Source organism: Anser brachyrhynchus (assembly GCF_964034855.1).
Source record: "Anser brachyrhynchus genome assembly, chromosome: 1".
NCBI lineage: Eukaryota > Metazoa > Chordata > Aves > Anseriformes > Anatidae > Anser > Anser brachyrhynchus.
Genome location: NC_137694.1, coordinates 137245717 through 137270663, shown reverse-complemented (window position 1 = coordinate 137270663; position 24947 = coordinate 137245717). Strand labels below are relative to the sequence as shown.

Below are 24947 nucleotides of genomic sequence, written 5' to 3'. Positions count from 1 at the left end.
CCAACCGTGAAGTCCATCTCTCTCCAATTTGGAGATCAGGATGTCATGTGAGACTGTGTCAAAGGCCTTACAGAAATCCAGGTAGATGACCACAGTCAGTCTTCTCTTTTCAACTGATGCAGTCACTCCATCACAGAAGGCTACCAGATTGATCAGGCATGATTTGCCCTTGGTGAAGCCATCCTGGCTGTCTTGGATCACCTCTTTGTCTTGCATGTGCCTTGACACTGCTTCCAGGAGGAGCTGTTGCATGACCTTGCCAGGCATAGAGGTGAGGCTTGCCGGTCTGTAGTTCCCTGTGTTCTCCTTTCTACCCCCTTTTAAAATATTTTTTTTCCTACCTTTTTCTTCCATCACTCCTTACAACTGCCAAGTATTTCTAGAATGTATACCCACGTGCCTGGGGGGGGGGGGGGGGGGGGGGTGTGGAGCGGGAAGGGGAGGGGAGGGCACATTGGCAGTGAAATGAGCCTGTTTTTATTTTGTTTCCATTTTCATCCTGCCAAAATTTCCCCAAATAGCAAAAGTCAAATTTGTAAAACGCTGACAGGTTTTACACTAAGGAAAAAGAGAACAGAATTTTTGCCAAGTAAAACAGTTGTTTTGCTATACCATTCCCTCAGCTGATTTTCAAAGATTGCTACAAACAATAGTGCTGTGTGGGATCTTGGAAAAATACAGAAAATAGCATTTCTGTTGGAAAGACTCATGAAATTGTGGTGGCTTCACACTGATGGCTAGTAAAGTCCAACACACTGCTCCATCACTACCCTTCTTCAAAGAAAGAGGAGGTAAAGTGACATTAAAAAAAAATGGCTCAAGGATAGAGATAAAGACAGGGAGATTACCTATCACTTACTGTCATGGGCAAAACAGACTCAGCACAAGGAAACTGATGTAATTAATTATGTATTACTAACAGACTAGAGCAGTGATAAACTAAAAACAAACTAAAAACATCTTGCCCCCATCCACCCTCTTCTATCTCTTCCCACTGAATGACACAGAGGAATGGGGACTGGGGACTGTTGTTTCTGCCACACCTTCACAGTCACTCTCTGCCCCAGCTCCAGTCTGGGGACTCTCCCATGGGATGCTGTCCTTCCCAAATTGGTCCTGCGAGGGCTGCCCACAGGCAGCAGCTCTTCCAGAACTGCTCCCACATGGCTCTGTACCACGGGGTCCATCCCCCAGGAGCAAACTGCTCCAGCATGGGTCCCCCACGGGCAGCAGCTCCCCCCAGACCCCTTGCTCCTGCGTGGGCTCCTCTCCACGGGCTGCAGCTCCGGCCCGGGGCCTGCTCCTGCGGGGGCTCTCCATGGGCCGCAGCCTCCTCCAGGCCACATCCACCTGCTCCACCGGGGGCTCCTCCACGGGCTGCAGCGTGGAGATCTGCTCCGTGTGGGACCCATGGGCTGCAGGGGGACAGCCTGCTCCACCAGGGGCCTGGAGCACCTCCTGCCCTCCTTCTGCAGGCCTTAGTGTCTGCAGGGCTCTTTCTCTTACATTTTCTCACTCCTCTCTTCCAGCTGCTGTTGCACAGCAGTTTTTTCCTCTCCTAAATCTGCTCTCCCAGACATGCAACCAGTGTCACTCATTGGCTCAGCTCTGACCCGCTGCGAGTCTCTTTTGGATTCGGCTGTAGCTGGCTCTTATCTAACATGGGTCAGCTTCTGGATTCTCACAGAGACCACCCCTACAGCTTCCCCCTCCCTTCTATCAAAACCTTACCACTTAAGCTCAGTACAAAAAACTAAATATAAGGGTATCAATACAGTGTTCCAACAAATTCAAAAGAATTTTTTGAAAGTCCTTCTAAACGATGTATATGCTTTATAAACATGAAGTAACTGCATGTGCTTCATCTGATATGACAAGATATAGAATTAAGTTTATTTAATGAGATGCATGTATTTCAATGAGATATCTGTATCTCATTGCTACAGGTCCTTAAGTACTTACATGCTCAAACAATTTTTTTATTTTTATTTTTTCAGTTTACCAGACAAAAAAAAAATAATAGGAAGCAAGCTTTAAATTTCAAAGTGTCTCACTGGCATATATTTTAAGAACTGCCAGAGAATAATATAGATGACATAGACCTTTGCATGTGATAAGTAATTTGGGGAGTTTAAGTTTTCAGCTTATTTCTACAGTGTCTGATGTTTTGAAAGTGCCTGGAAGCTTCCTGTTGAAGCAAGGCTTTCAGATTTTCAGATTTTCCATATTAATATTCCGAGCCAGGGAGCAATGTTGGTTGGGCCTCTGGGAGAGCTGATTTAAGGAAGGGGAAAAACTGCTGGGCAACACCAGCTGGGAGAGAGGAGTGAGAAAGTGGTTGCAGTGGAGTTTAGCTGCCCAACAGGGTAAAACCACCACCGTATCTCATCAAGATGTTACAAAATACTTACATAATTCTATTAGTTATAGTATATTAGCACTCTTTAATAGGATTAAAGGTAAATTTCCTTTTATATTTATTAATCTTTTTTTTTTTTTTTTTTGAGCAATCATGAATTTCATTCCCTTTTATTAATCTCCTTAAGGTATCTTTATTCCTACCTGAAGAGTTTGAATCTTTCTACATATAGATGTCATTCTATATCACTTATAATGTTTGTCATTATCTTCTGTGTTAATGATTCTGTTGCATCCTTTCTGAGAGAAGCTAACCAGAACTGGACACATTTTTAAAGAAGTAGGCAGATGCAGATAATGATCTTACATAATAACATGATGAAACTCTCTTTTTACTTTTTTATTTTCTAATAATTCCTAACATACTTTTCTTCTTGACTGTCTCTAGGAGCAAACAGTTGGGCTTTTTAAGAGTAACTCAGAATCTATTCCTAATATCATTCCTGTGCAAATTTAATTTCATCACCTATATGATAGGAAACCACAACAGAGACTCCAAGCATTAGCTCCAAACTTCCTATATATATAGGAATATATATATATATTAATTCTGAAAGCAAGAATTCAATCTCCACTATTTCCAGCCTCATTTAACTTTTTACATTATTGTCACGCTCAAGATTTTTTGATTTGTTTTTACATGGTAGTAATGTTTGAGAAATTGTCCTGATCATACATTGATTGTAAGCAGTAGCTGGAGTTTTCATTAAAGTGCAGATCCACTCAAGAGTGGAGAGCATACACAAACAATGAGCATGCTTTTTGTCATAGTACTCACTTCCAGTTCTGATGTGCTGTGGTACTGGGCTTAGTGCTGGCATCTGTGCTGCTTGTCCTTATTACAACAGTGAAAAAATATCTAGAAAGACCATCCCAAATGTTTAGATGAATTTGTAATAAGGAGAGGTGAAAGAGATCTAAATCTACCTTTAAAAACTTTAGGCCTTTTTTTTTCTTTTTTTAACCTGTCATCTGTCATTACATTTTCATAAGAAACAACTATAAATAATACAGGAACTAGTAAAAAAAAAAAAAGTTCTGACAGCAACTTTGAACCAACTGTAAATTGGACTTTATTAAATATAGAACAATGCATGTTTGAAAATTGAACTAATAGTTTTATTCTCTGGATACTTCCAATTATTAAAGAAAATATGTCTGTCTGTCTGTTTGTTTGTTTGTTTTTTATATATTATGTCAGTTGCAGATTGCAGAAGTAATACTGTCATGCTTAATCGCAGTTATTAATCTTCCAGAGATGCTGCCAAACAGTAATTTGAATATCAGCAAACTGGAAATGTATGGTCAGTGGTTGAGCTTGGTACACCACTTTACTACCATATTTCAGACAACCGTACTGTAAAATTAATAGTTGTGATGGATAATAAATGTTTGTTCATTATTTTTCATGGCTATATTAAGGAGGGAACAAAAGGAGCATATTGAGACAAAACAAGATGTCTCAGACATATGGTTGAGAGAACTTTGTGTAACTAACTTTTTGTAAACAGTACATTGCCAAACCCATAACCCACTTCCCTATCTTAAGAAAAACTAACATGACCAAATAAGGAAGAGAAGCACCGTACACTAAGCAGAGGAAGACTACTGCCTTCATCTGTGCGACCACCAGAGGGACAGAGACGACCCCCTAGCAACAATCGACGCAGCCTCAGTACTAGAAAGGGGCCACGTAACCCCGGAAGAACCTAATGATAAAAGGGGACTGCGAAAGGGGGAGGGTGCGCGCCGTTTGGAAGAGCATGGACTCCCTGGCCGCCCAGCGCTGTTTTGCTTGCTGATCACTTACTCAATAAACTAATCGACTTACTATAAATTCTTTCTGGCTAAAGAGTAATTTATAACAATAGTGGCTTAGAGGAAAGATGGACTGCAGAGTTAAGAGAATGGAAAAATGAAATTTCAGATGCAGTCTCTGCATTGAAGTGCTAGGATGTGGAAATGTAATTTACAACAGGACATGCTGGGTGGTTCAAATCTAGCTGTGGTGAAGTGTGAGTCTAGCTCAGACTGGAGCTAGAATCCACTAACTAAACATAAATTGGAGTTAAAATTTTAAGACTGTGTTCTTTAACAAAACAAAACAAAATAAAACAAAAACACCCTCCCATCTTTTGCAGAAATCTCGTGGAAAATGGTCAAATGGGAACAAAATTTGAAGAGGAACTCAGAAGGAGGAATAAGACAGTAAGAGCACAGCTGGTTGAAATTAAGTTGGTTTTTGGTGGTGGTGTTTTTGTTTGTTTGTTTGTTTGTTTGTTTGTTTTTCTCCTTAGATAAACCATGTTACACCACTTCCTTATCTTGAATCACCTGGCTTACAGTCACCTCTTTGGCTGATAACTGTCACTGGAGTCATGAAATACATTTATATATATATGTTAATTCTATTGCTTAATTAATTGTATTTTGCCAAACAGTTTATACACCAGAGAAAAAATCTGTTTTTAAGAATATTTCAGTGCAGTTTTCCCCAGGTTGAGGTACGTTATTGTTTTGTTTTCTTTTATTTTGTTTTTCCCTTAAGCATTTCAGATAAGAAAAGAGAAAAGAAATAATACATTGGTCAAACATATATATATATACACATATACATACATACATACATATGAAAGAAAACTCAAATAGAAAACAAATTAAATTAGGAGTGAGAAAAATGGGAACAGTTTCATAGCACAAGAAACAAACAAAAAAAAGATATCAGCTGTATCTATAATAGAATTGGTCACTCATATAATGCAGATCTTTCTGAGGTTCATGCCTCCTAAATTACTTTAAAAATATTTCTTTTAGAATCCAAATCAAATCCAAATCTTGTTCTGGCAATGACAGTTTGTGAACCATGATTTACAATAACTATTCTGGAAGCTGTGCCAACATTTTCCATTTGCAGAAGCTTGGATATATTAGGAAAAGACTTTGCAGGTGACCTAGTTCATTCTGGGAAAAAAAAAAAATATTAATAATAATACTAATAAAAGAAAATGAAATGGTAGATTTTGAAAACAACCAAAGAGTGAATGGAAAACAAACAAATAGATATGAGTTATGCCTGTCCTATGAAATGATTTTGTGTGTCTGTGCAAGATACATTGTACAAATATGTCTACGCACTTAATTAAAACTGTACTTCAAGGAAAACCATTCTGTTACTTTTGCAAAGCTACACTCAAGATATTTGCTTGTATATAGGAAAAAAGGCGTTATTCTCCAATTTATGCAGCCCTTTTTAATGTAAGGAATTGATTTTAAATCAGTTATTTAAAAGTAAATGTATTGTAATATAAGCATAGGAGCTTGCTGAGTAGTGCTGCATGTACTGTGTCATGGGTTAAGCTAATGTAAAGAAGATCATATTTTTTCTTAATAAAGGAGGGATAATTTAGAAATTCATGGGTTCATGGGTAGAAATTAACTTCTGTTAATTTCTAATATATTTTTTCCCAATTGCTTTGAGTTCTGCAAGCTAAGCTACATGGCGTAACTCTTTATTTTCTTTACTTTCCTACAGTCACCCTATATTTTGCAGCAGGCCTGGCTGTAGAGATAGTATCAAATAGGCACATTGTCTGATTTTAACAAAGAACCTATGTCTCAGCACATGACTGCCATTGTGTAGTCTTTTATATGCAAGCCCTTAGATAAATACAAAAATATTTTTTTTTGACTCCATTTATATCCATTGTACAATTGTGCTTGATTTAGCATGCGCTTTTACTAACGTACAGCTTTATGATTTTTACTCTCTTCTGAAAGGGATATCTTTAGACAACTCATTTTCCTTAGAATTTTTTATTTCCAGTCTGCCTGTTATCACACAGCCCATCTCATGTATCCTGAAGAAAGCCAGCATGAAGATTTATTTTCCATGATTTTTTTATATTGACCACATACCATAGCTATGCTTATCACCAATGCATTTCACATTCACATCCTACAGTAGGTTCCTTCTGAAATGCACCAAGCTATTTATCTTCATTCTGTGGCTGAAATCTAATGTGACTTTCATGTCTGTGTTCTTTAATGCAGATTTACCAAGCTGGCTGCAATCTAACTAGTACATCAAATCAGGAACCCTTGGTATTTCATTAAACTAGGCCTATATTCCATTCAGAAGATGGGAGAAGTAGGGCGGGGGGGGGGGGGGGGGGGTGCAGCGGGAAGACAAAGAAATAATTCCTTTCTATAGTTTTTTTGTCATATTTTGAAAATGAAAATCACTACTTTCCAACTTTCAGTTTTCTTTTAATGTTTTAAACACCACAAACCCTTTTGAGACTGAAAATAAACCTTATTGTTTTTGTGAAGTTTTCAGGTGTGTTCTGCCTTTAGTTTGCTTACTTAAATCCTCTGCGGCACATTTGACTTCAGTGAAGGTTTGCATATTTACACCTCTGTAACTGACAGCAGAGTTTATGTTTTCATATATCCTTTTTATGTTTTCCCTATTCCATTTATTTCAAGGAATTGATATATTCTTCATCTCATAAAGGTAATTCACACATGTGAATAAGGAAAATGTAACTGGATGCTTTCTTCTATTTCCTTTCAGTTATTTTCTCAGCTAAATGTTACACTGGGAATATTCTCTCATGATCATAGAATCATAGAATCATAGAATATCCCGAGTTGGAAGGGACCCATAAGGATCATCAAGTCCAATTCCTGGCACCGCACAAGTCTACCCAAAATTTTAGACCATGTGACTAAGTGCACAGTCCAATCGCTTCTTAAATTCAGACAGCCTTGGTGCAGTGACTACTTCACTGGGGAGCCTGTTCCAGTGTGCGACCACCCTCTCGGTGAAGAACCTCTTCCTGATGTCCAGCCTAAACCTCCCCTGCCTCAGCTTCACACCGTTCCCACGGGTCCTATCACTGGTGATAACAGAGAATAGGTCACCTGCCTCTCCACTCCCCCTTGCGAGGAAGTTGCAGACTGTGATGAGGTCCCCCCTCAGCCTCCTCTTCTCCAGGCTGAACAGGCCCAGTGACCTCAGCCGCTCCTCATATGTCTTCCCCTCTAGGCCCTTCACCATCTTCGTCGCCCTCCTCTGGACACTCTCCAACAGTTTAATGTCCTTTTTGTACTGTGGTGCCCAGAACTGCACACAGTACTCGAGGTGAGGCCGCACCAGCGCAGAGTAGAGCGGGACAATCCCTTCCCTCGACTGACTAGCAATGTCGTGCTTGATGCACCCCAGGACACGGTTGGCCCTCCTGGCCGCCAGGGCACACTGCTGGCTCATATTCAACTTGCTGTCAAGCACAACCCCCAGATCCCTCTCTGTGGGGCTGCTCTCCAGCGTCTCGTCGCCCAGTCTGTATGTATAGGCAGGGTTGCCCCGTCCCAGGTGCAGGACCCAGCAGGATATTACAGAAAAGGTGGTGTGTTTTTTTTTGTTTGTTTTGTTTTGTTCTTTCTTTATGTTTCCTGGAAGATAAACCAGTCTATTAGTCCTGTTTCTGCACTGTTTCACATCACAGAGCCAGAGAATAATATTTGATTGTGGACTTAAACAAACAAAAAAAGCCAACAACAAACAGATAGCAAACAGATCTTTAAAATGTTTTTTCATGGAATTGACTGTCCAATTAGAAATGTCATGGTGTAAATACCAACATTTTGTTTTGTTTTATTTTGTTTTTCATTACGTTGGTAGATGTGTGCCTGCAAATTCAAACTTTTCTTCACCATGATCCCTACCACACATTTTAATATCTGCAATTACCGTCTAGTATACTTTCCATGAAACTCTAAAATCATTCATTATTGGTTCTCTATGTTTCCTATAAAAACACAGAAAAATAATTAATACCATGGTCTGCATTTATTTCTGCCTTTTCATTTCGCCTGATTTCCTGATTACTAAGCCTACTGCAGTGCTTAGGACAATTTTGGTATTTCAGAAAATCTATTTAGTCAGAGTAGGTGTATACTCTTAAGCTTTAACAGTGTAACAAATTCTGTACAACAGAAAAGGTATTTTATACAAAGTAAACGAGATATTTAACAAACATACGCACAAAGGCAAGCAATATGTTCAAAATGCAAGAAAAACATACAGTTTTTCATCTACTGGTAGCAAAAAAAATATTATTTAAATAAATGAGTAGTCTATGACATCTCATTACATAGTATATGCTGTGTACCAGAATACTAAACTGCACTCGGTGGCTGGGGGTCTTTTTTAGGTGGACGAGCCTCCCTTGGATGCCATCAGAGGCCCATCCAAGCCCTATTGCTGCAGACAGGGAGCCTGGGTGCTGAAGGAGGACTGGAGCAGTCACCAATGCAGTGAAAACAGGATCTGCCCATTTGGGTGTTCCCCTGCTAGCACAGGAAAACACCCAGCCCCCTGCACCTCCAAGGCCCAACTGTGGTGGTCCTGCTGGGAGCTGAGAGCAATTGGCTTAGTTCATTGCTCAGCCCCAACCATGGGGAGCTAGGCAGGGTTCCCAATGGTGCTGATCCAAGAAAATATTCTTAAGTAATTTTGAGGTGCTTGAGTCAAAAATTGTGATTCAAAAGCTACAGCCAGTAGTTGTTCTTAGGTTGTTCAATTAAAGGCTATGCACCATAAACATAAAGGTCTGGTAAGGGTCAGCAGAGCAGCAGCCAGCATAGGGACCCCAATAACCCAGGCTGTGCTATTGGAGCACCCTGACTTGGCTGCTCCTGCTGTTGTGAAAGGGGTATGATCAGCCCTCTGCCCGTCTGTGAAACCCACCATGAAGAGTCAGCCAGTGAAATACTCCTTGAAATGTCTTGCAGTCTTCATATTATTGCCTCATAAGGTACTGGGGAAAAAAAAATAACTTATAATGGGATGCTTCTAAGGGGATTGTGCAAGGTTCATCTTGGCCTATTTAGGGGAGGGACCAAAGAGAAGGAAGGGAGGGTAAGAGTGGGAAAAACAAAGGAAAAGGGGACAAAAGTGGCCAGTGGCTTGTAAGCACAGGCCAGTCAGTCCACATGGCTATGCCTGTCTCCTGTCTCCTCACTAACCTCCATTTCTGATGTTTTTTTCTTGGAGAGGGCTCCCTGACCCCTGTGTCCATGCCTGGGAGGGCTGAGTAGGTCCTAAGGCTGGGAACAGGGTGCTGACACTGGAAGGCACTAGGGGATGTACATTTTTCCCTGGCAAACTTCAATCCTGCATGTGCACATGCACACTTGTGTATGTGTGTGTATGTGTGTGTCATTCACAAACAGACTTTAAGCAGGAGTTGGTGCCAGGTAGTGCAAGAGGTGTGGGATCCAGCTACAGGGGATACCGTAGGTCTGGGAGAAGAGGTGATATAGAGAGCAGGGCTCTCTGGGTCAAGTACTGCAGAAACCATAGGTCTGAGTTGCCACTGGAGAAACCAGGGTCCTGAGGGTCTGTTGTTGTAGAGACTGTAGGTCTGGAGCAGCTCCTGGAGGGAGTTGTTTGTGTTTGTGTGTATGACAAGAACAGGTTTATACAGCAGCAGGAGTGGGGCTGTGGTCTCAGGGGTTTCACCACCCTGCTGCCAGCAGTCGGGAGGCTGGGACCCGAGGGCAGCTACTGAGGAGACTAAATGAACAATACTGGAGAATCCACACTGTGGGGGTGTGTTTGATTTTTTCATATGTGGCTTCCATCCTGATCAGCTAGAAAGGGAGGAACCTGCTCAGGCTGAGCATACCATTCATGTTTGTGAGAATGCTGTTCCTTCTGTCTATACCAGCTTGTGTAGCTGTGTGTGTGCAAGTTTGCACATGTGTGTGTATGTCTGTGTGTGTGTATTTACTGAGAACCCATGTTCAGCCTCATTGCTGGTTAGACCTGCGGACATGGAGCTAGAGCAGCCTCTCAACTACTGAGATGTTGGATAAAGCAACCTCTAGCAGCCAACTGAATTTTAAAAATGGCCTCCTTTTTTGGCAACATTGTTGGTATTTCTACCAAGGGTCCATGCCCAGGTTTATGCTACCCTGAGTACCAAGATAGGCACCTCCACTTTGGACACATCTAGTAACCAATGTGGAAGAGTATGTTCAAGTACCAAGAACACCCTGTCTGGGGAGGCCAAAGTCCTTTGGAAGGTTGTAGCCAGAGCTTTTTTACTATTTCATTCCAGAAGCTATCTAGAAAGCTAAGAGATAACTTGTTTTTCACTATATACTCTGCTTGGTAGAACAGTCATTCAAGAAGCACAAAACCTTAATTTAGGTGTTGTTTTTATTTATTTATTTATTTAACAGCTAAAGACTTGACTTATGGGTTGAATAAACTACGTAACAAAAGAAATGTGCATAAAATAATGAATTAAAATTTACACATTCTGAAGAATGAATCCCAGAACTTTACAGAACTCACATTTGCATATGAGATAAAACAACCATTCATACAATATGTTAATTATGGAATTATTTAATGAACACATGTAGTGGTTTTACTCGGGTGGTCAGCTGAGCTCCACCACAGCCACTCTCTCACTCCCCCTCCTCAAAGGATAAGGGAGAGAAAATACAATGCAAAGGGCTCAAGGGTTGAGATAAGGACAGGGAGATTGCTCAACAATTATCATGATGGGCAAAACAGACTCAGAGTAGGGAGATAGTAAGATTTATTACCTATTACTAACAAGCTAGAGAAGTGAGAAACAAAGGAAAGAAACCAAAAATGCCTTCCCCCCATCCACCCTCTTCCACCTCCTCCCCTCGAGTGGTACAGGGGAATGGGGTTTGTGGTCAGTCTATAGCACTTTGTCTCCACCACTCCTTCTCAGTCACTCTCTCCCCCTGTGCTGTGGGGTCCCTCCCACAGGATGCAGTCCTTCCCAAACTGATCCTGTGTCGGCTTCCCACAGGCAGCAGCTCTTCAAGAACTGCTCCACATATGGGTCTGTACCATGGGGTCCATCCCTCAGGAGCAAACTGCTCCAACCTGGGTCCCCCATGGGCAGCAGCTCCTGCCAGGTCACCTGCTCCTGCGTGGGCTCCTCTCCATGGGCTACAGGTCCGGCCTGGAATCTGCTCCAGCAGGGGGTCCTCCACAGGCCACAGCCTCCTTCAGTGCAGGTCCACCTTCTCCACTGTAGTCTCCTCCACGGGCTGCAACGTGGAACCCTGCTCCACCGTGGTACTCCATGGGCTGCAGTGGGACAGCCTGCTTCACCATGGTCCTCACCATAGGCCGCAGGGGACTTCTGCTCTGGTGCCTGGAACACCTCATGCCCTCCTTCTTCACTGACCTTGGTGTCTGTAAGGCTGTTCCTCACTCCTCTTTCTCTCCCAGCTGCTGTGTAGCAGCAGGTTGTTTTTCCCTGTCTTAAATATGCTCTCACAGAGGCACAAAACAACATCACTTATTGACTCGGCTCTGGTCAGCAGTGGGGCCCCTTACCAAACATGGAGCAGCTTCTGGATTCTTTTCGCAGAAGCCACCCCTATGGCCCCCTGCTACCAAAACCTTGCCATGTAAACCCACAACAACATGCTAATGAGTTAATGTAACTCAAGTAGGAACAATTTTCTATGCTAATAAAGAAATGGTTAAATGGTCATTTTTGAGACCTGCTATGCTTCTTAATATACTTTTAATTTAAATGGCAGTTTCTAATAATTCACTGTCAAGAGCATTAATAAGAAATATAGTAACCATTACCCATGCACAGCATGATAGTGAATTTATCAACTACTTATATCATTGTGCAACAAGCATAAGACTGATAGTATACATAAGTAACATTTCAGGTGACTAACTAAATTACAGAGTTAATGAAAACACTGTCATTCTGAAGCTGAATTATGCACATATTATGATTATTTTTCCTTTCTAATTATATCTTTGGAGTTGTGTGTCTTATATAAGTCTGATCTGATCTGATACACTTCGTGATACAAAACACCCTTCCTCTTCATAAGCAAATGAAATTAAAGAGTTACTCTTCAAGAAATAAAGAAGAAAACAAGAAAAAACAGAATGGTGAAATTTAAGTAAATATTACTTTCAACTCTTTAGCTTAATCACTGATGAAAAATATATTCTTAGCCTCACATGAAGAATTTAATTGCATTTAGTTTATTTTCTTATTGTTAGAACACATGAATAATCTCAAAATTTTGAGTTAAAATAGGAAAAAAATACTTTATGCGATTAATATTGTGATTTAAGTTTTTGTCTTTAATATCCTAAGCAACATGAAGAGACAATTTCTCTTCCAAGCGTTGACAAAACTAAAAAACTAGGATACAGCTTGCCTAAATGTCATTCAGTTAGAATTTGAGTATCAAAGCTATCCAAGTCATCTCTGTGTTCCTGTATTCATTAGGTCATCCTATACGTGTCATAAATAAATGTGGATTACTTATATTAACCTTCAAAGTCAATTTTAGTGGGATTATTTTTGCTGAATAAAGGAGTGAAAAATATATTTTTACTATGGTCCTACATAAATTTGACAATCTATGAAGAGTATTTTTCTTTTCTTTATTTCATTATTTTATTTTGGAGATACTTAAATCAGAATCTACATTATAATTATCAGCTATATTATTAAAAATAATTTTCTAAAGGAAGTATTTTTTCTTATCTGATGATTTACTTTTTTTTTTTCTGTATTTTGTACAGTGGAAGGCCTTCCACCTCCAGTGTTTGGGCCTATACTCTTTAATACCTTTATTGACTATTTGGATGAGGGAATTGTGGATGTGTCGATGGGCAGAGGCCAATGGGGTGAAGTTCAACATGGCTAAGTGCCGAGTCCTACACTTTGGCCACAACACTATGCAACACTACAGGCTTGGAGGAGTATGGCTCGAAAGCTGTGCAGAGGAAAAGGATCTGGGGGTGCTGATCGATGCTCACCTGAACATGAGCCAGCAGTGTGCCCAGGTGGCCAAGAAGGCCAGTGGCATCCTGGCTTGTATCAGGAACAGCATAGCCAGCAGGACCAGGGAGGCGATCATATCCCTGTACTCAGCTTTGGTGAAGCCGCACCTCAAGTACTGTGTTCAGCTTTGGGCCCCTCAGTACAAGAAGGACACTGAGGCCCTGGAACATGTCCAGAGAAGGGCTATGAAGCTGGTGAAGGGTCTGGAACACAAGTCCTGTGAGGAGCGGCTGAGGGAGCTGGGGTTGTTTAGTCTGGAGAAAAGGAGGCTCAGGGGAGACCTTATTGCTCTCTACAACTACCTGAAAGGAAGGTGTGGGGAGCTGAGGGTTGGTCTGTTCTCGCAGATAACTAGCGATAGGACTAGAGGGAAAGGCTTCAAGTTGCACCAGGGGAGGTTCAGGTTGGAAATTAAGACTTAGAGGTCTTTTCCAACCTTAATGATTCTATGATGTAGATACTTCTTTCATACCTAGTAACTGTGTTGTTTTCTACTCTATTCAAGTTTATATTTTCTTTAAATTACTTTAGTATTATCGCCACTATACTCAACATTTTGCATTGTGGAATTTTTACAGATGTATTTTTCCTCTTACAAACTCAGTCTTTGCTACAGACATTCCTCAGAAATTATATTCAAACTGTTTTTTACTTCATAAACCCAAACCAACTAAGAAATACAATTTTATTAATGCCAAAGATGAAGATGACAGTACATGTCCCGCTTGACAATCACTAAAGTACAAAGTGACCCAGGGAAGAGCTTGAAATTGAGACCAAAGATAGCCCTAAAATTTTAGAATGATGTTCAACAAGAAATCATGATGCTGAGAAGTGAGTTAATTCCAAGTTCCCAAGTTCTAAATGAGCTCTGACAGCTCCTAAAATACATGTGGAAGTGACATTTTTTTTTCAGATAATTGCTATGTATGCCACTCTGGTTAATTCTTACATTACCTATAGTAATAACTTGGGTTTCATCACGAACCCTGTGTTGGAGTACTCAACACTTAGGACACTTCTGACAAAATATAGTCTCCGAAGAGGAGGGTTTTAGATATGCAACATGTAAACTTCATGGTTTAAATTCAAGAATGAAATTGGTCAGTTCATGTAACAATACCTATCTGTGAGACTGTCATAATAGATCTGATAATACGGTATCTTTTTTTTAATTATTATTATTGATATCATTATTTATTGATGCATAGCGTAAATATCAGAAATAATTATTTTGAAAGCTATGTTAACAAACAGCTGAAAAATAAGGAAGTTCTAAAGTTGAATCACCCATGCTTTACTGTGAGATAAGATAGTGTCCTTATCCCAATGATGGAACAATAATTCTACTTTTCATATCCACTAAGTCTGAGTGGGCATGTGAGAGAAGCCTAATCATTTAAGAAACATTGAGCAAATGAAGATTATTAAGAGACTGCAACATAGAAATGTGGCACATAAATGCTCCAGTCATACATAAGAGTAGAGTGGAACAAAACACCAAATTTTCCCCCTTCCCCTTCCCTTCCCTTTCCCCTCCCCTCCCCTCCCCTCCCTCCCCTCCCTCCCTCCCTCCCCCTCCCTCCCTCCCTCCCCCTCCCCCCTCCCCCCTCCCCCCTCCCCCCTTCCCCTCCCCTCCCCTCCCCTCCCCTCCCCTCCCCTCCCCTCCCCTCCCCTCCCCTCCCCTCCCCTCCCCTCCCCTCCCCTCCCCTCCCCTCCCTCCCCTCCCCTCCCCTCCCCTCCCCTCCCCTCCCCTCCCCTCCCCTTCCCTCCCCTCCCCTCCCCTCCCCTCCCCTCCCCTCCCCTCCCCTCCCCTCCCCTCCCCTCCCCTCCCCTCCCCTTCCCTTCCCTTCCCTTCCCTTCCCTTCCCTTCCCTTCCCTTCCCTTCCCTTCCCTTCCCTTCCCTTCCCTTCCCTTCCCTTCCCTTCCCTTCCCTTCCCTTCCCTTCCCTTCCCTTCCCTTCCCTTCCCTTCCCTTCCCTTCCCTTCCCTTCCCTGCCCTGCCCTGCCCTGCCCTGCCCTGCCCTGCCCTGCCTTGCCCTGCCCTGCCCTGCCCTGCCCTGCCCTGCCCTTCCATGCCCTTCCCTTCCATGCCCTTCCATGCCCTTCCCTACCATGCCCTTCCATGCCCTTCCCTTCCCTTCCATGCCCTGCCCTGCCCTGCCCTCTTTTCTTTTTCAGACATTCTGATGTATCACAACATATTATCTTTGAACAGAGATTATTTGAAGAATTTAGAGGGAAGTGGTACACAGAGTTGAAAATTTAACCAAAGAGAGAGTTACTATATACAAGATACAGGAATTACATAAAGGTTAGCACTTTCCAAATAATGTTGTCATAAATTCTAATCCAGATTATTCCACAGTACTTTACACTCTACTAGAAATGCAGCACTCCACTTTCATATATTATCCAATTTAATAGAATGAACACAGCAAGTGCTCCCCTTGGAAAATATAAATATGATATTTTATTGTAATGTTTATACTTGATAATTCATCAGGCGCTGAGTTGATAGATGCTGTGCTTAGTGTTGTTTTTCTATGCACTAGCACTAATGAGGAAGAAATCCTCCCCCAAAACATGTTTTTCAAAAGTCTTGAAAGTAGTCACTTCCAGAAATGGTGTACAATCTATTTACCTGACAGACCTGAATGGCTGTTTTTACAAGTACTTTTTCATGATTAAGCAGTGATATCTGCAATATGATTCAGCTGTGAGAATGTAATCAATCTTTGTAAATATTTAAGTCATATAGTAATCTGTTATTTCAACTAGAATGTTCCATTAAGTCAATTGTCCTCTGACAGTAGCCATCAGTAATGTTCAGCATTATCTCTCAAAGTAATAAATGCCTGTATTTCTCTTGGCATTATAAAGGGCCATAGAAGCTCTTCTTTTATGTCTTTCTAAATAAATTTTGGCTGAATCATTTCAATTCAATCAGTGATGCTTCAAGCTAATAACATAATATATTAAGAAAATCAGTCACTATGTCTGTATAGTTAAGATGATATTGTATCCTAGCAGATTTTTTTTAACCTATAAAAAAAATCTATAAACATAAAATGTATTTTTTGTCAGCTATTAGGCTTTGCTATTTTATAGATATTAGAGACTAGTTTTCTGAAATATGACCATAAGACTTACATGACACAATAGCTTTCAAGATTCATTTGACTTTTCATGAGAAAGATCTTTTGGAAACAGAAACAGTTTTGTGCATGTATATTATGGTTTTGGTACAAATGCCCTTGAAAGACCGATAGTTCTTGACTAAATGGTACTGACAAACTTGGGATTAGATACTCTATTCTCTGCATATGTAAATTTTAATACGGATACATTTGAAAACAATCTGTGCTTTTGCAAAGCTGGGTATACAAAAATGTTGAGTAAGGCTTTTTTTTAATGTATTTTTCCTTAAATGGAAATGTGTAAGTATATAACAGTACATTGTAGATGCTAGTTATTTTAGATGCTGACATTTTCATAGCTCTAAGAAGCACGTGGGACTTCATGAGTTTCACATGGGCCCACCTCTCAAGCTTGTCAAGGTTTCTCTGAAAAGTATCCCCTCCTCCTAGAGTATCAACTGCACCAGTCAGCTTGGTGTCATCTGCAAAACTGCAGAGGGTGCATTTGATCCCACTGTCTATATCATCAACAAATATATTAAATAATACTGATCCCAGTATGACCTCTGAGGGACACCATTCATCACTGGTCTCCATCTGGACATTCAGCCATTGACCGCAACTCTTTGGATGTGACCATGCAGCCAATTTCTTATCCACCGAACAATCCATACATCAAAACAATGTCTCTCCAATTTACAGACAAGGATGTTGTGTATCAAAGGCTTACCACAAGTAAAGGGAGATGACATCAGTTGCTCTTCCTTTGTCCACAAATACTGTCACTCTGTCATAGAAGACCACCAAGCCAGTCAGGCATGATTTGCCCTTTGTGAAGCCATGCTGGCTGTCTCCAATCACCAGTCACGATGTCTATAAACACCTGAAGGGAGGATGCAAAGATGACAGCGCCAGGCTTTTTTCAATGTTACCCAGACAAGAGGCAATGGGCACAAGACGAAGCACAGAATATTTCCCCTGAACATTAGCAAACACTTCTTTACTGTGATTGTGACTGAGCACTGGCACAGGTTGTCCAGACAGGTGGAGGAGTCTCCCTCCTTGGAGATGTTCAAAAGCTGCCTAACCATGGTCCTGCGCAGCTGGTGGCCTTGCTTGTGCAGGGGATTCGACCAGGTTACCTCCTGAGTTCCCTTCTAACCTAACCATTCTGTGATCCATATTTGATCATTGTCTTTGGAGTACCTTACTCTGCTTTGACTCCATCCTTATAAGACCTTATACATACCTTCACACTAAACCCTTCTCCCAATGGAATCTAAAGTTCTTCCTGGCACAGAAAACTATTTATTATTCCTTCTGTTTCAGGATTCAGATGTTACTTTAAATTTGAGTAAACAAGTGTGCATATTAGAAGATAAATTTTAGAAGAATTATATATTTAGATGCTAGCTAGATGAACTTGTAAACTCATAAGCCCTAAATCTAGATATTTATAATAATTAATAAAATAATCACTAGACAATATAAATATTAGAATGCATATTTAACTAATATTATAAGACTAATTATTACAGTAAATAATTAACACCAATAATAACATACTTAATATGATAAAACATTATTATAATTAGTATAATTTATTGCCTATTATTAACATACTAGAGAAGCAAGAACTAAAAGCAACCTAAAAACACCTTCCCTGAATCCACCTTCTTCTACGTCCCCCCCCTGAATGGCACAGGGGAACAAGGAATAGAGGTTGTGGTCAGTGCACGACACTTTGTTGGTACCTCTCCTCCTTCCTCACTCTCTTCCCAAGCTCCAGTGTGGGGTCCCTCCCACAGGATGCCATCCTTCTCAAACTGATCCTGTGTGGGCTTTCCATAGACTTCAGTTCTTCAGCAATTGCTCCAGCATGTGCTGGAGCCACCCCCTGCTCCACCATGGGCTCCTCTTCATGGGCTGCAGCCTCCTCCAGGCCACATCCACCTGCTCCACTGGGGGCTCCTCCACGGGCTGCAGCATGGAGATCTGCTCCACCCTGTTACACTCTTGGCTTCAGGGGACAGCCTGCTCCAGCAGGGGCCTCTCCACAGGCTGCAGGGGAGCTTCTGCTCCATGCCTGGAGCACCTCCTGCCCTCCTTCTGCACCGACCTTGGTGTCTGCAGGGCTGGTTCTCTTACATGTTCTCACTCTTCTCTCCCAGCTGCTGTTGCACAGCATTTTTTTTCCCCCTTTCTTAAATCTGCTCTCCCAGAGGCACAATGAGTGTTGCTCCCTGGCTCGGTTCTGTCCAGCGGAAGGTCCATTTTGGAGCCAGCTGGAGCTGCTCTGATGTGACATGGGGCAGCTGCTGGGCTCTGCTCACAGAGGCCTCCCCTACAGCACCCGCTGCCACTGAAACCTTGCCACACATAAGACTAATACAATGGCTATTACCAGTTCTCAGGAATTATGAACCTCCTAGTCTCCCTGTTTAAAATTCTTTCCCCTTTGCAAAGCACAATTAAACATTCATTGGTCCAGAAAGAACTAGTGACTCCCTCATTTGGTTTAATTCACTATGTAGCATTAAGTTATCTTTGCAACATGATTGTGAAGTTAATACGCCCCTCATTAAATTCTCTAATGCTTAAAATGCAGAATTATACTTTGATTCATTCTAACACAGTATCTTTCTGCTCATATAGCAAAATCAAACAGATTCTGATTCACTACTTGGGAGTAACCCTTCTCATAACACCACAGCATAGTTCCTGCAGTGTTTACCTGGAAAGTGGCTGCTATGGGCTCTAGTTTAATGACACGAAAGAAAGAATTTGATCTGTAACTTCCATACGATGAATGACATTTTCAGTATTAAATTATTTTGCAGAGAATATCTAAACTCCACATTTATTACAGATTTTAAAATATTCCTTTTGATTACATTTTGGACAATGTCTTCTCTGTATTTGATGACTATCTCTCAGGACAGCCTTCAATTTCCAGAAAAAAACAAAGAAACAAAAAAAAAAACATCAATCATGTAATTCATTCTATCTTCATAAGCCATGTTTTATGTTCTTTTGTCTAGCTTGACAAGCCAAGCTTTACCAAAAAGATATTAATGAGGTTAATTTTTCTAATGGTTCTAAGAAGCAACTCAGTCTGAACCAAGAAATGTGTAAGCAATAGGAAATAAGATGTCCATGTTGATGCTGCTGAGGTTCTTTTGGAATTAGCTGGTTTTGAAAAAACAAACAAACAAACAAACAAAAAAAACACTTCTAAGCCTCTGCCCATCATATCTGAGACCTGACTTGAAGAGGGGAAACATAACCCCAATTTATAAAAAGGGGAAAAAGGAAGACCCAGGGAACTACAGGCCAGTCAGTTTCACCTCTGTGTCCAACAAGATCATGGAAAAGATCCTCCCGGAAGCTATGCTAAGGCACAAGAAAAATAAGGAGGTGGTTGGTGATAACCAACGTGGCTTCACTAAGGGCAGATCGTGCCTAACAAATCTGGTGCCGATTTATGACGGGTTACAGTATTGGTGGATAAGGGAAGAGCAACAGACGTCATCTACCTGAACTTATGCAAAGCATTTGACACTGTCCCACTTGAAATCCTTGTCTCTAAATTGGAGAGACACGGGTCTGACTGATGGACGACTCAGTGGGTAAGGAATTGGCTGCATGGTCACACTCAAAGGGTTGAAGTCAATGATTCAATGTCCAAATAGAGAGCAGCGACGAGTGGACTGACCCCCTCAGGGGTCAGTATTGGGATCAGCTCTGTTTAACATCTTTGTCAGTGACATGGACAGTGGGATCAAGTGCTCCCTCAGCAAGTTTCCCAATGACACCAAGCTGTGTGGTATGGTCAACACCTTGGAGGGAAGCGATGCCATCAAGAGGAACCAGACAGGCTTGAAAGGTGATCCCATGTGACCCTGATGAGGTTCAACACAGGCAAGTGCAAGGTCCTGCACCTGGGTCAAAGCATCCCCAAGCACAAATACAGGCTAGACAGAGAATGGACTGAGAGCAGCTCAAAGAAGAAGGATCTGGGTGTGCTGATTGATGAAAAAGCTTTCGTATTTAATAATAGGAACAATGTGGCATATCCTGTCTAGGTTTGTAGCTACTGAATAAATCATCCGTTTATTTATTTATTTTTAATTTGATCATATTTTACACAGGGAATTGATGCAAAATTTCCCCAAACTTAAGTAAAAATCTATGTTTTAATATAATCATATATATATTTGTATATATAAATTAGCATTTACAGAAGTAATTACCTTCAACAATCTTTTTTTTTTCTTCTTGCATTCTCAAAAAATAGACTTCTGTTTCCTAAATCACCGGTAATATTGGCCACAGAGAGTTTATAGACTCTATAAACAATAAAGCAACTGTTCTTTTGTGGTGGTTTTACCATGCTAGGCAGCTGAACACCACAACCGCTCTCTCACTCCCCCCCCTTAGATGAGGAGGGGAAGAAGTCAAGGAAAGAACAACTCACGGGTTGAGATAAGGATAATTTAATTAAAGGAAAAAAAATAATTATTAAGGAAAGATTATTATTAATTAAACAATTTAACTAAACAATTTTAACTAAACAATTAACAATTTAACTAAAGGGGAAAAAGGAAAGGGGAAAAGGGAGGGGGAAAGGGAAAACTAAGCGAAACAAGCAAAAGCTATGTGGAAGTGCAGAGGAAAGAAATTACTCTTTACTTCCCACAAATGAGCGATGCTTGACCACGTCCTTGAAGCAGGGCCTCAGCGCATGTAGCTGGTGTTCGGGAGGAGGACAGACGTTTTCACAACGAGAGCCCACCCCTCCCCTCTTCCTCCTTTTTCCACCTTTTATTGCTGAGTGTGACATCATATGGTATGGAATATCCCTTTGTTTGGTTTAGGTCAGCTGCCCTGGTGATGTTTCTTTTCTCACATCTTTGCCCACCCCTAGGGGAATTAGGGAGAGTCCTGATGCTGTGCCAGCACTGCTCAGCAGCAGACACAACACTGGTGTGATACCATTGCTGTTTTAGCTACGAGTGCAGAGCACAGCACTGTATGGGCTGCTGCAGGGAAAGTTAACATCCCAGCCTGACCCAGTACATCTTTTCAACTACCTGATCTCCATTTCTGTTACTTGTTCCAGAGAACCTCAGCAAGGAACTTCTGCGACCAGCTGTTTAAGGCAATAAGAGAAACATCTGCTTCTGACTTGGTTGAGTCATTCTATAAGCAGCTGGCAGAAGTTGCTCAATTGCCAGCGCTTGTTCTTGGGGGGACTTCAACTTCCTGGACATAAGCTGGAAATACAATACAGCCCTGAGGAAGCAATCTGGAAGGTTCATGGAGTGCATGGAAGACTGCTTCCTGACTCAGCTGGTTAGTGAGCCTACCAGAGGGGGTGCTCTGCTAGACCTGCTGTTCACAAACAGAGAAGGACTGGTGGGAGATGTGGTGGTAGGGAGTTGTCTTTGGCAGAGTGACCATGACATGGTAGAGTTCTCAATTCTTGGTGAAGTCAGAAGTGGGGTCAGTAAAACTGCTACCTTGGACTTCCAGAGGGCTGCCTTTGAATTGTTCAGGACACTGGTAGGGAGAGTCCCTTGGGAGTCAGTCCTGAAGGGCAGAGGGGTCCAGGAAGGCTGGACGCTCCTCAAGAAGGAAGTCTGAAAGGCACAGAAGCAGTCCCCTTGTGCCATAAGATGAGGCATTGGGGAAGAAGACTGGCATGTGTGAACAGAGAACTTTTCCTGAGTGTTCTGGAGAAAAAGAGAGTTTATGTCTGGTGGAAGAAGGTACAGGCAACTCAGGGAGAGTACAAGGAAGTTGCCAGCATAAGCAGGGAAAAAATCAGGAATGACAAAGCCCAGTATGAGCTCAACCTGTCCACTTCGGTTAAGGATAACAAGAAACATTTTTATAAATAAATAGATGGCAAGAGGAGGGCCAAGGAAAATCTCCATCTTTTACTGGATGCAGGGGGGAACATGACTACTGAGGATAAGAGAAAGGCTGAGATTCTTAATGCCTTCTTTACGTCTGTCTTTACTAGCCAGACCACTTATCCTTGGAGTACTCAGCCTCCCAACCTGGATGGGAGCAGAAGAACCCCCCCACAGTTCAGGTGGAAACAGAGTATATGTACTTGAAATAGGATATAGGGGTGTTTGTGTCTCTATGATTACAGTAATTCATACATAAAAGATTTAGTGACCAAAGAAATAAGATTTTAAAATTGGTCGAGATGGTCATCAATGAAAAGATACTAAAACAGTGTTTTATACCTCCCATATTCTTTATTACTCTTCTAGATCTTATTTATTATTTTTATTATTATTAATTATTATTATTATTATTATTATTATTATTATTATAGTTTAGTTTTAGGCCATTTTACTGGTGTTTTATATTTCTTTTAATACTGTTCCTACACTTTTCCTACATTGAAAAAAAAAAAAAAACACTTTAAACAAAAGCTTTTGGGCTCATTTTGTTTTATTTGTAAATCAATTTCAGCTGACAACTTTCTGGCATTTCAGTTATTTCTCTGTATGAATGCAAATCAGACCCCAGTGTCTTCTGAATGCACTTCACTACTGGAACACCAATAGTAAATATATAACAAATTTGACTGTGTTTTTTGCATACAAGGAATAGAGCTGTTTAGAAAACGCAAGCAATTTATGGTATTCTGCAGATGTAATACTCATTTTATAGGGTAAAGGGGTCCAGGGTGGCTGGATGCTCCTCAAGAAGGAAGTCTGAAAGGCACAGGAACAGGCTGCTCTGTGTGCTGTAAATGAGCTGGTGGTGAAGAAGAGTGGTATGGCTGAACAGGGAACTTTTGCTGAGAATCGAGGAGAAAAAGAAATTCTACCTCCTGTATGAGAATGGACAGTCAACTTGGGGAGACTGTAAGGAAGTTGCTAGCATATGCAGGGAGAAAATCAGCAAAATTGAAGCCCAGTATGAGCTCAACCTGACCACTGTTGTAAAAGACAACAAAAATTTTTTTTATAAATATATTAACAGTAAGAGGAGGACGAAGGAGAATCTCCATCCTTTACTGTACATGGCGGTGAACATGACTACTGAGGACAAGGAAAAGGCTGAGATTCTTAATCTCAGATTCTTTGCGTCTGTCTCTAATAGTCAGACCAGTTATATTCAACCTCCTGATCTAGAATTCTAGGATGGGAAGCATAATAACTACCCCCCCCCCCCGCCCCCCCACCCCCCTCCCCACAGAGTTCAGGTGGAAACAGTTAGAGACCTGCTGCTCCACCTGGACTGTCACAAGTCCATGGGGCCAGATGGGATCCACCCGAGGGTGCTGAGGGAGTTGGCAGATGTGATTGCTGGACCGCTTTCCATCATCCATCAGTGGTCATAGTCAACCGGAGAGGTCCCAGATGACTGGAGACCTCCTATTGTGAAGCCCATCTATAAGAAGGGTCATAAGGAGGACCATGGAATTACAGGCCTGTCAGCCTGACCTCAGTGCCAGGAAAGATGATGGAACAGATCATCTTGAGTACAATCACACAGCATGTTCAAGACAACCAGGAGATCAAGCCCAGCCAGCATGGGTTCATGAAAGGCAAGTCCTGCCTGACCAACCTCATCTCCTTCTATGACCAGGTGACCTGCCTGGTGGATGACGGAAAGGCTGTTGACATTGTCTACCTAGACTTCAGCAAAGCTTTTGGCATGATCTCCCACATTATTCTCTTGGAGAAGCTGGAAGCCCATGGTACACTCTTTGCTGAGCTATAAACTGGCTGGACGGCCGGGCCCAGAGAGTGGTGGTGAATGGAGTGAAATCCAGCTGGTGACTGGTCACAAGCAGTGTTCCCTATGGGTCAGTATTGGGGCCTATCCTGTTTAATATCTTTACTGATGATTTGGATGAGGGAATTGAGTTCATCCTCAGTAAGTTTGGAGATGACACCAAGCTGGGGGGAAGTGTCAATCTGCCGGAGGGTAGGAAGGTCCTGCAGATGAACCTGGAGAGGATGGGTCAATGGGCAGAGGCCAATGGGATGAGGTTCAACATGGCTAAGTACCGGGTCCTGCACTTTGGTCACAAGAAGCCCATGCAACGTTACAGACCTACAACTACCTGAAAGGAAGGTGTGGGGAGCTGGGGGTTGGCCTCTTCTCCCAGGTGATAAGACTAGAGGGAAAGGCCTCAAGTTGCACCAGGGGAGGTTCAGGTTGGAAATTAGGAGACATTTCTTCTCAAAAAGAGTAGTCAGGCATTGGAACAGGTTGCCCAGGGATGTGCTGGAGTCACCGTCCCTGGGGGTTTTCAAGGAAAAGTTGGACATGGTGCTTAGGGACATGGTTTAGTGGGCAATATTGATGGTAGGTAGACAGTTGGTCTAGATGGCCTTGGAGGTCTTTTCCAACCTTAATGATTCTATATAGAATTTTTATGTTGTAGAATTCTATACCCAGATAGGTAATGTGTAGGAAAAGTCCATAAGGGTACTAGGATACTAGTCCTTAGGACACTAGGAAGCTTTTCC

General features: G+C 41.7%; 1 long non-coding RNA gene across 1 annotated transcript in view; it reads left to right on the top strand.

Moving 5' to 3' along the window:
• LOC308193159 overlaps positions 1–24947 on the top strand; it is a 394920-nt gene that overhangs the window by 172156 nt on the left and 197817 nt on the right. The gene's annotated exons all lie outside the window — the stretch shown is intronic.